The following is a 12,478-nucleotide window of genomic DNA, read 5'->3' on the forward strand; positions in this document are numbered from 1 at the left end:
AGAAGTTAGTAGCAGCAATAAGGAACAGCAGATATTTCATTGGTGTTCTTAACTTCAGCTCTTCCGTTTTAACCAGTATGTCTTGGTGAATGGATAATTTGATTGTTTGTTTTTAACAAACAATCCGGCCCCGGATAAGCGGCTGAAGATGGATGGTTTTTAATTAACATTCAAGGAAAAATAAATTATGCTAATTTAAAAAGGGTCAAAGGTCAATGCTTATTATGCTTGCCCCTCTGACAGAAAAGCACAAAGAAATAAAAAGCAAACAACCCAAGCGACCTCAGCAAGGCAACTCATTGATTTAGAAGCCTGAATTTTTCACAGTTCAAAACCTCATTTAAATCGAACACAAATTGAAAATACGCAAGTTCCATCAAAGGTCAGTGCAATCAAACGTTGCAGTATTTGAAATGCTCATCCTTTGTCTGGATTTTCATATTTTGTTACTGCTATTGTTGTAAACATTTCTGTAAACGTGAAAAGTGAACAACACGTTTTTAATGGTTCTTCACGGCTGATCTACAGGTTGACACCTCTGACAGTTACAGTTGTTCTCACCTTGGCTTGTTTAAACATTCCGGTTTCCCTCAGATTATCACAACTCACAAAATAAATTATTTTGGATCTTTTATGTCATTTGTGCTATTTTGAATTCAACTAAAATCATAAAATTTAAAAGGTTTTTAATTCAATAAACAATTTGTTTGTTGGTTCAAAGTTGTCAGATCAGGCTATTTTTCTTATAGGTGAGTGTTTGTTTTGTCAGCGTTTCTCCAGATCTCCACACAATAAATCATGATTGGAAGAAACAAGGAACTGTGAAGTGTGTATTAAGATACTTTGTTTAGGTGTTTTGGCTTTCTTGTTTCACTTTACCCATTTTTGCATTTTCTTCTCTTTCTTTTTCTTTCTTTTCAGTTTTTTTCTGTACCCCATTTTCCTACTTTAGCCTATTCTTATGGTTTTCTTTTTTAAGTTTTGCCACATTAGCTACTACTTGACATTTAAACGTTTCATATGGTTAACCTGCTGAAGCCATTCTAGTTTTTTTAAGCCTTTCAGCAACTTCAAATCAGCTCATATAGCTACTTTTTTTTCTTATTTATTTTTTTCTAGTTTGTCCTCTTTTTCTACTTTTTCGATGCGTTTCTTTTTTTTCTGGCTTTATCTTTTTTTTCTTCAGTCCATTTTGATACTTTTTTTGTTTACCTTCTCCAAAAAACAAAGAAATTATTTCTGTTTTCATTCACTTTTTAATTTTATCTTTATTATTTTGTTTCTTTTCGTTCCTTTTCAAATATTTCCACAACGATCTGAGTGCATATTTTCATCTCCCAAGGCAAGACGACCAGTTTTTCACAGTCTGGTGTAGCTAATTCCACAAATACAGTGGGATTGTTCCTTTCTTAAAAATCATAATAAAAGCTGAACGCCCTTCTAATCCCTTGTTGGAGGTCTGTTTGAAATGAGAATTGCACGTCATTGGTCTGTTTTCCACCAGTTCACTTCAGTGAACAGAAAACACAGTGAAGCGGCAACAGATAGAAAAAGTAATGCTTGTAATTTGAGACAGCTCACGAAGCTCCCTGGTGTTTTATTTTGAAATGCGTGTGATGGCAGGCACAGCTGATTCAGGTCAGGCTGAGAAGCATTAACATCCCCAGACAAAAGATGTCTTTGATCGCAGGTTGGTCATACAGTGTGAGGGATTCGAGGATTTTCATGTATAGAACTGTACGACTGACGGCAAACGCCCCCTTTTGATGCAACAGTTCCATAGTCTGTTCGTTTCGGAGTTCACGCTTTATTGATCATTAAATAATAAATCCTGGAGTGGGTGTCAGTTGGAGGAAATAAAGCTGAGACATTCACACAAACATTAATTAAATTTCTCTTCGCAAGCTTAATTACCATCAGATCACGGTGTAATGATGACGACACGTAATCATGCTAATTTACAGTCACACAGTTGCTGTTTCTGCCATCTGTCCTCTCTGTTTGGCAGCTGTGCTCATAAATCTGTGTTTGACTTGTTATTTCTTAAAGACTGCTCTAATAAATCACTGTTTTCTGGAGATTTGACATATTCATGACTGGTCAGATTTGCCAAGCTAAAGGAGAGTTTATCAAGCCGAGCAAGGTTGGACAAGAAAAACAATTTTTCTTTCATTTATTCAAAGAAATCGTGATTTTTTTATTTATTTTTTTGCTCGGTAAAAACACTGAAATACTTCACATTTCATTCAAGGACATGTCAGTTAACTACCTGCTGATAATGGGAGACGGTCTTTGGAATGCTGTGAATGAAGTGCACAGTCATCAACCGGCGTTCGTCCTCGAAGCTGAAGTGTTCAGAAGCAGAAACATGAAAAGAAGTGAGCGTCGAGCCGGTTTGGGGGCTCATGGACGGTGGGGAGTGATAGTGCTTCAGAAGTCCACCTGGTCCTGACAGAACGCTGCAAGAATACTCAGCGTAGGTCCATAGGTAGTGAGTGAGTTTGTGTTTTGACAGTTTCTGTTCAGAATTGAACACTGGTGGTCGATCAACACTCAAAATGTCCCAAGTTTGTTTAATTTCCACTTCATTGAACTGTTGTTTCCCTCCATCATTGACTCTGTCAGTTGTCATGGAAACGTGCAGGCTCATGATTGGTTTTTTTGTTTTTTTTTTAAAGATATTTTCCTGAAATTTGTCTCCAGTCCAAATGAAGTCAGTTGTTCCCAAGCTGGAGGTTCAAGAGCAGAAGCCAAACTCATGACTATGCAGCAGACTAACAGTCCTCAAAGAGATTTTAATCTGCAAGCATGTGGTGGAGCAGCGGATGCCAAAGGCTGCATGAAAACATTAGCAAAAGGGAAAGACTGAGGTGAGGTGTGACATATTAAACAGGATCAAAATGTTAAAGAAGAATTGGTCGACTGCTGGAACACACAGGAAAACACTGATTGTGTCAATCAAATGACGTATTAAACACTTATGTAACTTGACTATTAGTTTGGTGCTCTGAGCCAGCAAAAGTAGAGAAAGACTCTTTCTATCCATAATTACGTATTTTCTTGTATGTTTTTAGGTTTCAGGCACAACGCAGTTCACTTTGGAGGGACACAAGTGTGTTTTGGAATTCTTTTGTGATACTTCTTATCTCTTTTCACTGGGTATTTCTAAGAATACCGTGACATACGACACTATGAAAGCTTCATTTTTAGTGCTTTTGTGTTGTGAATTCAAAATACTATATATGAAATTAACTGCTGCTGATTTCCAACAGGCTCGCTGTGATATATAACAATATGAACACACACACTTTGTCAATACACTATGGTACAACCAAATGCTAAAGGTCAAGTCCATCGTTCCCATGTTTTTCCTTCCCTCAGGTTGCAAATCCTGCTGTCATCTTAACACAAACTTGCACCACACAGAGTTTGAATGCAGACCTTGAGAAAAAACTGTTTAATAAGAAGTCCATTCATGTCAGGCCCGACAAGAACATTCTGAGTGAGGGAAAATAATCAGTCAGTAATACTGGAGATTTCCAAACTTGTTTATAACAGAGTGGCAGAAACAGTCAATACTGTATTCTACACTTGATTTAAACTCTTAATGAAAGCAGGCTCTGAAATAAGCCACCAGTCTGTTCCAGTGGCTTGTGGTTAGTGTCTATTGGATCAATAGAAGTTGTTGTATTGATCATTTTACTCTGACAGTCGTTTTTTGATGCAGAAAGCAGATAATCTTGGTTTGACAATAAAATCTGACACTGATGAATGTGGTAAATTTTACATTATATCACATGTTAAGCCTTGTTCTAAGAACAATTTGTGCAGAAAAAACATGACGTAGATGACTTCCCACCTTCGTCTAGTCTGTCACCTCTCTGGGGACATGGAGGATTCAAACAATGGTCACAAAAAGGGATTAAAAGAATTAAAGAACTTTACAGTGGTGATACACTGATGTCCTTCAATGGAATCAAAGATGAAGAGAGAAAACTACATCCTGACTCACATATCCATTCAAGTGGAGTTCAGCATACTGCTAAAGCTGTGATAAACACACACAAGTGTAGGATACTGATATTAGGTAATTGCAATACTTGTATGCATAATGTCATACTTGTATGCCATGCTCTACATCAGCTTCACATTCCTTTAAGCAGTGTCTCTAATCTGCCTATACACATCTATATGCATTTAATTCTAGAATCTTGTGTATCTTTACATCTTCTTTATTAACATTTATTTAGGCATTTACTTTTTCCTCATTGTAATCCTTGATTGGTGAGAAACTGGGTTGGTGTGTTAGAACTGGGGTCACGATACTTAATATTTCATGTCTATGCTCACTTTGTATATTTGTACTCCGATGCAAAAATTTCCATAAATATCTGATTGTGCTGCCATATATGCCGGTGGAGACCTCTTTAACCCTGGAGAATACACAGGGTCAAATTTGGCCTCTGTTAATTACTACCCAAAATGAGCAAACTTTTTTTTTTGTTAATCTGCTTAGTATTAGCTTGTAGAATAAACTAACAAACGTATACACATTTATACGTGCATTTATTAACGTTCATGCCTGGCGTCCACATTCAGATCCAGTCACCACTCAATCATGGGCCTTTTCATTGACAAACATCTCCTGAAGCTGAAGGGGGTTATAAGGTTTTTGTCTTTTGACGTGTTTCCATAGACTGAGTCTTGCTCGTGCTTTTTTTGAGGTGAAGTGATACCAGATTGCAATCTAAGGTGTGATGTCGGCTGGTGTGTGAAATGTACTGGTCTCAGTGTTTTTCTAATGGTCTTAGCATTTCATGTGCAACATATCAGTAGGTTAAGTACTTCTGGAAAAGCAAGAAAAAAGTAAAACTCATTCCCTTATCCATTCACCTCATTTTTGGAAAATAGATTCTTATCAATATTAATAATGTCTGGATGTTGGATTATTGGATTCTGGAATAGTATGTGATCTATTGCCATTATCTAACAAGGACTTTGTTTTATTGTTTATTATTGTTCCAGTGATTTAAATGTCTTTAGAGAAAATAATGGAAGACACTTCATCCATTATTATTATGCTTCATCCCACACACTTTAATATCTTAAGAAGTGTGTGATACGAAGCATCCTGATCCAAGTTTTCACCTGAGAAGAAGGTAGAAGAAGGTAGATTTGAAGTTTAAGAATCTTCGTTCTGAATAGAAGTCAGTAAATATTTACTGTCTGATATATATATATTTTTTTTAATATTGCAGCAGCGGCATGAGCTGAGTCTGTGAAGGGCATTATGGGACATTGCTCGGTTCTGGGTTTTGGCGTGATTGTGTTACTGTTCTGCAGCTGTGATTGTTCTGTCATTATCAGTTTCTGTTAAGTGGTGGACCGGGTTTTGTGGATTATGTGAGAGGGGAGCTGCTGCTCACGGAGCCGCTGTGTTCAAAAATGAATTAGGGTTCCTAATCAAAGTCACGTTTTGGCTGAACTCTGTATCCATCATTCAGGTCTGCGCAGTCAGCACTACAATATTTACAAGCTGAATCAAAACTGCAAGATGCAGTTGCACAAAGAGTCAGCTTGATCCGTCTTGCAGATCACAACATTCACATAAAACTGCAGAACAAACAAGACACTGCTTCGCTCACTCTCTGGCGGTTCCTCCAGTGGAGCCCTGCACCTTTTAAAAAAGTTTATTTATAGGTGTTACTTAAGCAGAGGGTTTTTGAATCTGCTTTTCTTTAATCAGGGTGTCCTGAAGCCACATGAGGACTTCAGGTGCTTTATAGAGTTTATAGTTTTACACAACACTAAAATACAGTTTTAGGAACTATCCCTTCAAATCACTACTGTTTCAAAATAAGAAACCAATGCGAGTTCAGAGGTTCGCCTTTTTTGTTTACTGTTTGATTGCTGCTGTTTGAGTGTTTTTCCTGGAGACATATATGTATGGCACAACAATGGTGTAATAACTGGATCACTCAAGCTTGTAGACTCTTTCTCAAGCAGGTCACAAACTCAATTCCATGATTTCCATCATCAGCGGAGGAGTTTGCACTGCTGACACATGATAAAGCGGCCTCTGATGCTGAGGAAGCTGGAACACATTGTCCACAGTTGCAGAGGAGACTGATCTGTTCCACTGGTTCTCAAACTCTTCCTGGTTATTGATAAACATGGTGAAGGTGGTCAGATGGCTGAAAGTACAGAAATGTCCATAAAGAGAAAAATGTCTTTAAAGTATCCTGATGTAACCAGGTTTACTTCTGGGTTATATTTCCAAGTAACAACTTGCTTCTTTTGTTAGAATTATAAAGAATAACCAAAAAAAGATTGATTTCCTTTCATAGTTTATAAAACAGTCATTTCTATGTGATGTACAACACTGTTTCGATGAACTTTCAAGCCTTATTTCAATTTACAGGCTAAATTTACTTCATTTGCTGCAAAGGTCTGTTTGCTCCGTCTTTCCAGCGAAGCTTAACATTGAGATTTATGAGTCGTTAGGATCCCACCAGATTTCACTAAGTACCAGCGTCACAGAGGATCCATGCAATTAAACAGAGACTGCTGACCTTGCCTCAGAATCCGGCATTGAAGCGACGACGACTCTGCAGTGTGAGGTAACCCGCGAGCGCTCGGGGCGAACACGCCGCGTACATCAGGCGTGGAAATACACTTGACTTACGTCTAATAATGATTCATATTAGCTTGCAGAGGCCAAGGAGGAAGTTGTTCCGTTCGGAGGGTAATGTCGCTGCTCGTAGGAGGGCTGAGCCAGAGATGTTTAAAGAGGGTTTAAATGTCAAGAGCTTCACTGATTAATTCAAGTCACCTCCAGTGTACAGAGACAGTAACAAGATAAATTAGACAATAATAAGACACAAGGCTCCGTGTTAATTCGAGCGGTGTCTGAAAACCGAATTTAAAGCTTGTATTTTCATGCAGATGGCTGTATTTGCAGTAACTGAGGAAAGTACACGTTCACAGAGAATCTCTGAGAAGTAAAATGTCATATCGGTGTATCTACAGCTCAGCGTGGTGACGGTGAAGTGATAGAAGTATCACTCCTGTCTCGGAAATGAAAACCTCACAAAGGTCAGCGTGAGAGCTGAACAAAGGACATTTTGAAGAACTTCAAGAGCTGCAGCACGGATTCTACACACACTAACGTCCTCCAGTGAGAGAACATTTGAAAGCATTACCTCGGTTGACACAAACTGTCAAAGGATCATTCCCAGCCCTTTATTTCGAAACGATCCCTGTCAGAATAATGTTGCTGAACGATTATTGTGATTGGTGCTGCTGTTTGATTTTCTAAAGTGACCACACACACGTGTACAAAGAACAATACATGAATACTCAGAAAAGTTGTTTTCAACCGTTTGACATCGAGATGAAGAGCCAAAATGTTTCGTTGGCAAAAGAAGCGACTTAACCAGTGAGCTCGATTACTCATAATTCCCATTCATCTTCTGTCTTTTCAACTCATGATGCATGAGTCAACACAACCTCATTTAGTTCTTTTTCTTTATTGATTCAAATTGTTCCTTCCATTCATTTTACTCAATACAAAGGTTCTGCATATAAAATAGAAACTATAAATTATAAAAAGAAAATCAACCAGAACCAGCTGCCCTGATTAAATAGTTCATTTCAACATTGTGAAATGAAAGGAAAGGCAAGTCTATTTGTTAAGCGCCATTCGTGCACAAGGGAACCAAATCATACAGGAGAAAACTAAATGCATTTAAAGCAGGAGAATAACTAGTAAAGTATGGAGCGTTTCTGTGATGTTTTAAGAGCATATAGTCATTTTGAAATGAGCGGAGTGAATGAAGAGCCGAGGTTGTGCCAAAACAAACGAAGGCATCTCTCCTCTCCTCTCCTCTCCGTTCAGCCATCCTGCATGCTGCCATGCTTTCAACCTGACGGTCACAGTAATCAGTATCCTCGTTGGCTTGCTGCTAATGTACTCACAGCAGCATTATTCCCAGCGCTATATTTCTACCGTAACAAATGCATGTTGGAAAATAAAATGCTTAATGTGTTTTCCAGTCCTTCATATGGAGGCTTTCTACACAATTATGCAAATAACTTATTTATTATGTAAGAATACATAACACTGAGCATGTGTTCAGAGTTAAAGAAGCTTTTTTTTCTTTGTCCTTTTTTTTTTTTCTGTCTGCCAAGAGTCATATGAGGAACGTTGTTGAGACTTTTACTTTTAGAGAATTTTACAGCTTGGGCCGTCTGAGATCTGAGTCCAGATCACATCAACATGCTTCTTTTTCAACAAACTCATACATAGTGTTGCAGCGTCGTATTTGATTTTTTCTCCAGCATCTTTTCACATGACTGCATCTCGCGGAGAGAACGTCTCGCATAATTCCTCATCTGAGTTTCATATTTACACGTCTACTTTGTTTATATATCCTTCATAGAAAACGCTGCTGCGAGCTCCCGTGGTGAATGAACCCTAACTGAATACAAATTGATATTGTTGAGGCAGATAGCTGTAGACTGAGTTAGGTGCAGTTATATCTCCGTTTAACTGTTTATCTTCATGATGCACTTAATGATGAATTTTTCCTATGTATGTATTACAGTATTTGCATCTATTGCAAGCTACAAATGAAGAATTTCCTTTGGAAAGGGAAATATATTACAGTCTGCGTCCAGAGTAATGACTTCCAGTCCATATTCTCCTGGGTAGTTTCAGAATTTAGAGTTGCCCGTTTCAGCAATCCAGCATCGCCTGTCCACACGAATGTCTGTATACTCGCCATTGTTCATGTTAATAGCGTATCAGTCTCCATAAGTTTTACCCTGCAGTTATTTCGCAATATTATGGCTTCTTCTTTAAAAAACTTCAAGGGAATATCTTAAATAAATGCATCACCCAGACCCTTGGACTTCTGACTATTGAATAACATCACTCCATTACAAGTCTTTCACAGCTTGACTGTATAGAAGTATAGTTTGATAAAACACAGTAAAAGCAACAAGGCCAGGCGACACAATGACGCACTTATATTTGGACCTGAGCTGTCTGTGTCTGTGATGCTTTGTATCGCTCTGCAGCCTGCAGGCTCACGACAACAAAACAAAACAAAACAAAACGGAAAAAAAAAAGAAAAAAAGGTGAATGTGGTGTGGAAAAGCACTGAATGATATGGTCTCTGAATGCGGAGCAGGAGCTCCTCACAATGACTGCTGCTCTGCTAAGAGGCAGGTAAAGTGTTTTCCTGTCACAAAACAGCAAAACAAGACCCAGGCACAGAAAAATAAAGTAACATTCTGCTCATCTCATCGTGTCGGTTTGCTGCATTTGATGTTTTCTTTTCTCTGGGACATGGTGTAATTTCAGTTACAAAATAAGGATGATTCTTTTGCTCCTTTAGTTCCATTTGCAACAGTTTGCCCTTTTCTGACCACTGTAGCCAAACGCTGTTGAGTGACCACAGTTTTTTACACCGATGCTGCAACATGCCCATAGTAATAATGGGTGGAGGTGAGGGAAAATGACAAACTGGAAACTGTCAAAAAATATTTTACAATGCAGGATTGAGGGACTAATGTTGATGACGAAGTTAAAGGGATACTTCAACATTTTGGCAAATTGGCCCATTTAGCGCAATTCCTTAGTCATTTCGAACAGGATACTTACTTTTTTTGTGAGGGCGAGCTGTTGTTTATACAGAGGCGAGTCAGGGAAGGTTTTCGGGATGGACACAATGGAAGTGAATGGTATTTTTGTTCCCCCTCGTCAAACTCATCAAATACACAATCCAACAACCCCAAAACACTTTGGTGGACACGTTATAATCCGCACATTCACTACGCTGTGAAATATTAATGCAAAATTACGAGATTGAGTTGTTTATGTGAAGATTGCTAAGACGGAACTACTTACTAAACATGGCATCTGGGTGTAGTGATTTCAAAAGAAAAAGTAGTTCCCAGTATTTGCTTCAGTGTCGTAACGCTACAATATTTTTTGTTGGTGTTCCACAGCGTAGTGAATGTGCGGATTATAACGTGTCCACCAAAGTGTTTTGGGGTTGTTGGATTGTGTATTTGATGAGTTTGAAGAGGTCGAACAAAAATACCATCCACTTCCATTGTGTTCGTCCCGGAAACCTTCCTCGACTCGCCTCTGAATAAACAACAGCTCGCCCCCACAAAAAAAGTAAGTATGCTGTTCGAAATGACTAAAGAATTGCGCTAAATAGGCCAGTTTGCCAAAATGTTGAAGTATCCCTTTAAACACTGGGATTTCAGCTCAGAAAATTTTCACATTTACTCTGCAAAGTTTTGGAAACTGTGTCATTTTACACAGAGAAGACAGAAATGAGCTTTACTGATGTTGATGCTCATCAGCACTGAAGTTGAAGGTAAATTTAACCTTCTATGATATTTCCAATTATTATTATTATTCTACTATTTTGTTGAACATAAAATACAATTAGAATTCAGCTCCTCTTGAAACTGAAAAATAAAGATGCTGTTTCTTCGTTATGGACGACGGTGTCCATCTTTTCATGAAGCATGACCCACATAAGTCCACATCCATCGTCTCGCTGGCGGTACAGCACAGTGGCGGAGCAAAAAGGGGGATGTATTCACTAAAGGTAACATACAGCGATCGCAGCACATTTCACATTTGGATGGAGGCTGATGCCTCTCGCCGGAGTGCTGGGAAGAGCAAACACATTTCACAGAAAACGAAGGGTAGGGGGTATTTTCATGTACTGGGCTTAAGTACTGAAGCGTCTCTTGTGATTATGTGTGATTATATAAAGCATGCAGATAAATACAGCCGGCGCTGAGTGAAGACTGAGACCACCGGGTTTGATTTGCACCTGATGATCTTCTCCATGAAAGTCAAAGTTTCATACTGTTCTCTACGTTTTTAACACAAATAAGTACATTTAAAAAAAAAAAAGACAAAAGCACAAGTTTTACAGCAAAAAAAAAAATAGAACTGCAATTTCAAGTGGTCACCATACCTGTATTTAAAAACTGGTATGTTAGCGAAAGTTAACAGTGTTATTTAATCAATATCTTGCTTGTATTTTTTTTTTCACTTTTGTCATATAACTTTTCTTTCTATGTGAATTGCCCTTCCAGTCTGACCTACTTTCATTGTGCTGTTGGCTGCATCCGACAGTGTTGAATAATTGACAGTTATGTAAAAATGAATCCCAGCGAGAATATAATCGACTCACGTCGGGCAATGAATGAAAAAATCAGATGGAAAAGGGTGGCCGAGCAAGGCAATGCATAAATGTTTTTATGTGAACAAGTTCATGATAATTAGATCAAAAGAAGTCCTAGTTATGTATAAAAAGAGGCGGTAAGTACCCCCAAAAAAAAAAAAAAAGAAAAAAAAAAAAACACAAATAGTGACTCATGTGACAAACTTTAGATGTTTGCTTTTGGGTCATTCTGGGATGCCTTTTTGTATTTTTAATCCAATGCTATCATACACAAATCATCATCTGAAGCAATGTTTCTATACCAGTAGCATGCCTCTTCAGTCAACAGTCTGTCAAATTTGAGTAGTTCAAGCCAATCGTCTGCTTAGTTTAGTTGTGTTGTACCACAGGGTTCACCCCTTGGACCCTTTAGTTTTATCTTTTGCTGAAATACTACAGGTAAAAAAAAATCTTTATATACTTTTCTTTAATCAAACAATAAGAAACCAAATATTCAAGTTGCTTGGAATGCAGGTTTTTCTACAAATGAAGCTGTAATACAAAAAAGTCCAAGCCTTGAGTGCACTGAAGCTGTGACCGGAGATGATACGTTTCCAAACAAAAAGCCTTTTTTCTGACTGAACTGACGGTCCTTTAATGGGTTCCATCGAGCACCCGATGGCTGAAATGCTGCACTGTCATTGCAGGCGGCCACAGACTGATCAACCCAACCGCCACAGAGTGTGGGCAACGACAGCAGATCAGTCATTAGCGTTTTGTCTTTGAATTTTGCAACACGGCCTGGTCGCAGCTCTCTGAACGATGAGTCAGGAGGGTGACGCCTCCTCCAGCTGACAGATTGATGGACACATGGCGGACATGTTCTGCTTCGATCTGAGCACTCGGAGTGGACATACAGTATTCTCTCACGTTTCAAGTGCATTACTGAGTCACGAGGAGTAATGATACATATGACTGCTGCTGTTGCACCAGTCATGCAACAACGAGGTGTGAAGTCAAAGTATTTGTTCATCGTCCTTGAGTCATTTTTTTCATGTGTCGGTTTACTTTGCAATTGTAATCCGATTGATCATCCTTTCCTCCTTCATATTGGCTCCTTCCTTATTCTAAATTCTATGACGATCAGCAGTGACAGAATCAAAGCAGATGATGGAAGCATTTCTAATAGGTAAAGGTCTTCTGGCTGTTTCTATTTTACTTTTACCAGTAATCATAAACTGGAATAACTATCCTTTTATTCATGTATTCTTTTTTTTAAA

Source organism: Salarias fasciatus, chromosome 9 (assembly GCF_902148845.1).
Source record: "Salarias fasciatus chromosome 9, fSalaFa1.1, whole genome shotgun sequence".
NCBI lineage: Eukaryota > Metazoa > Chordata > Actinopteri > Blenniiformes > Blenniidae > Salarias > Salarias fasciatus.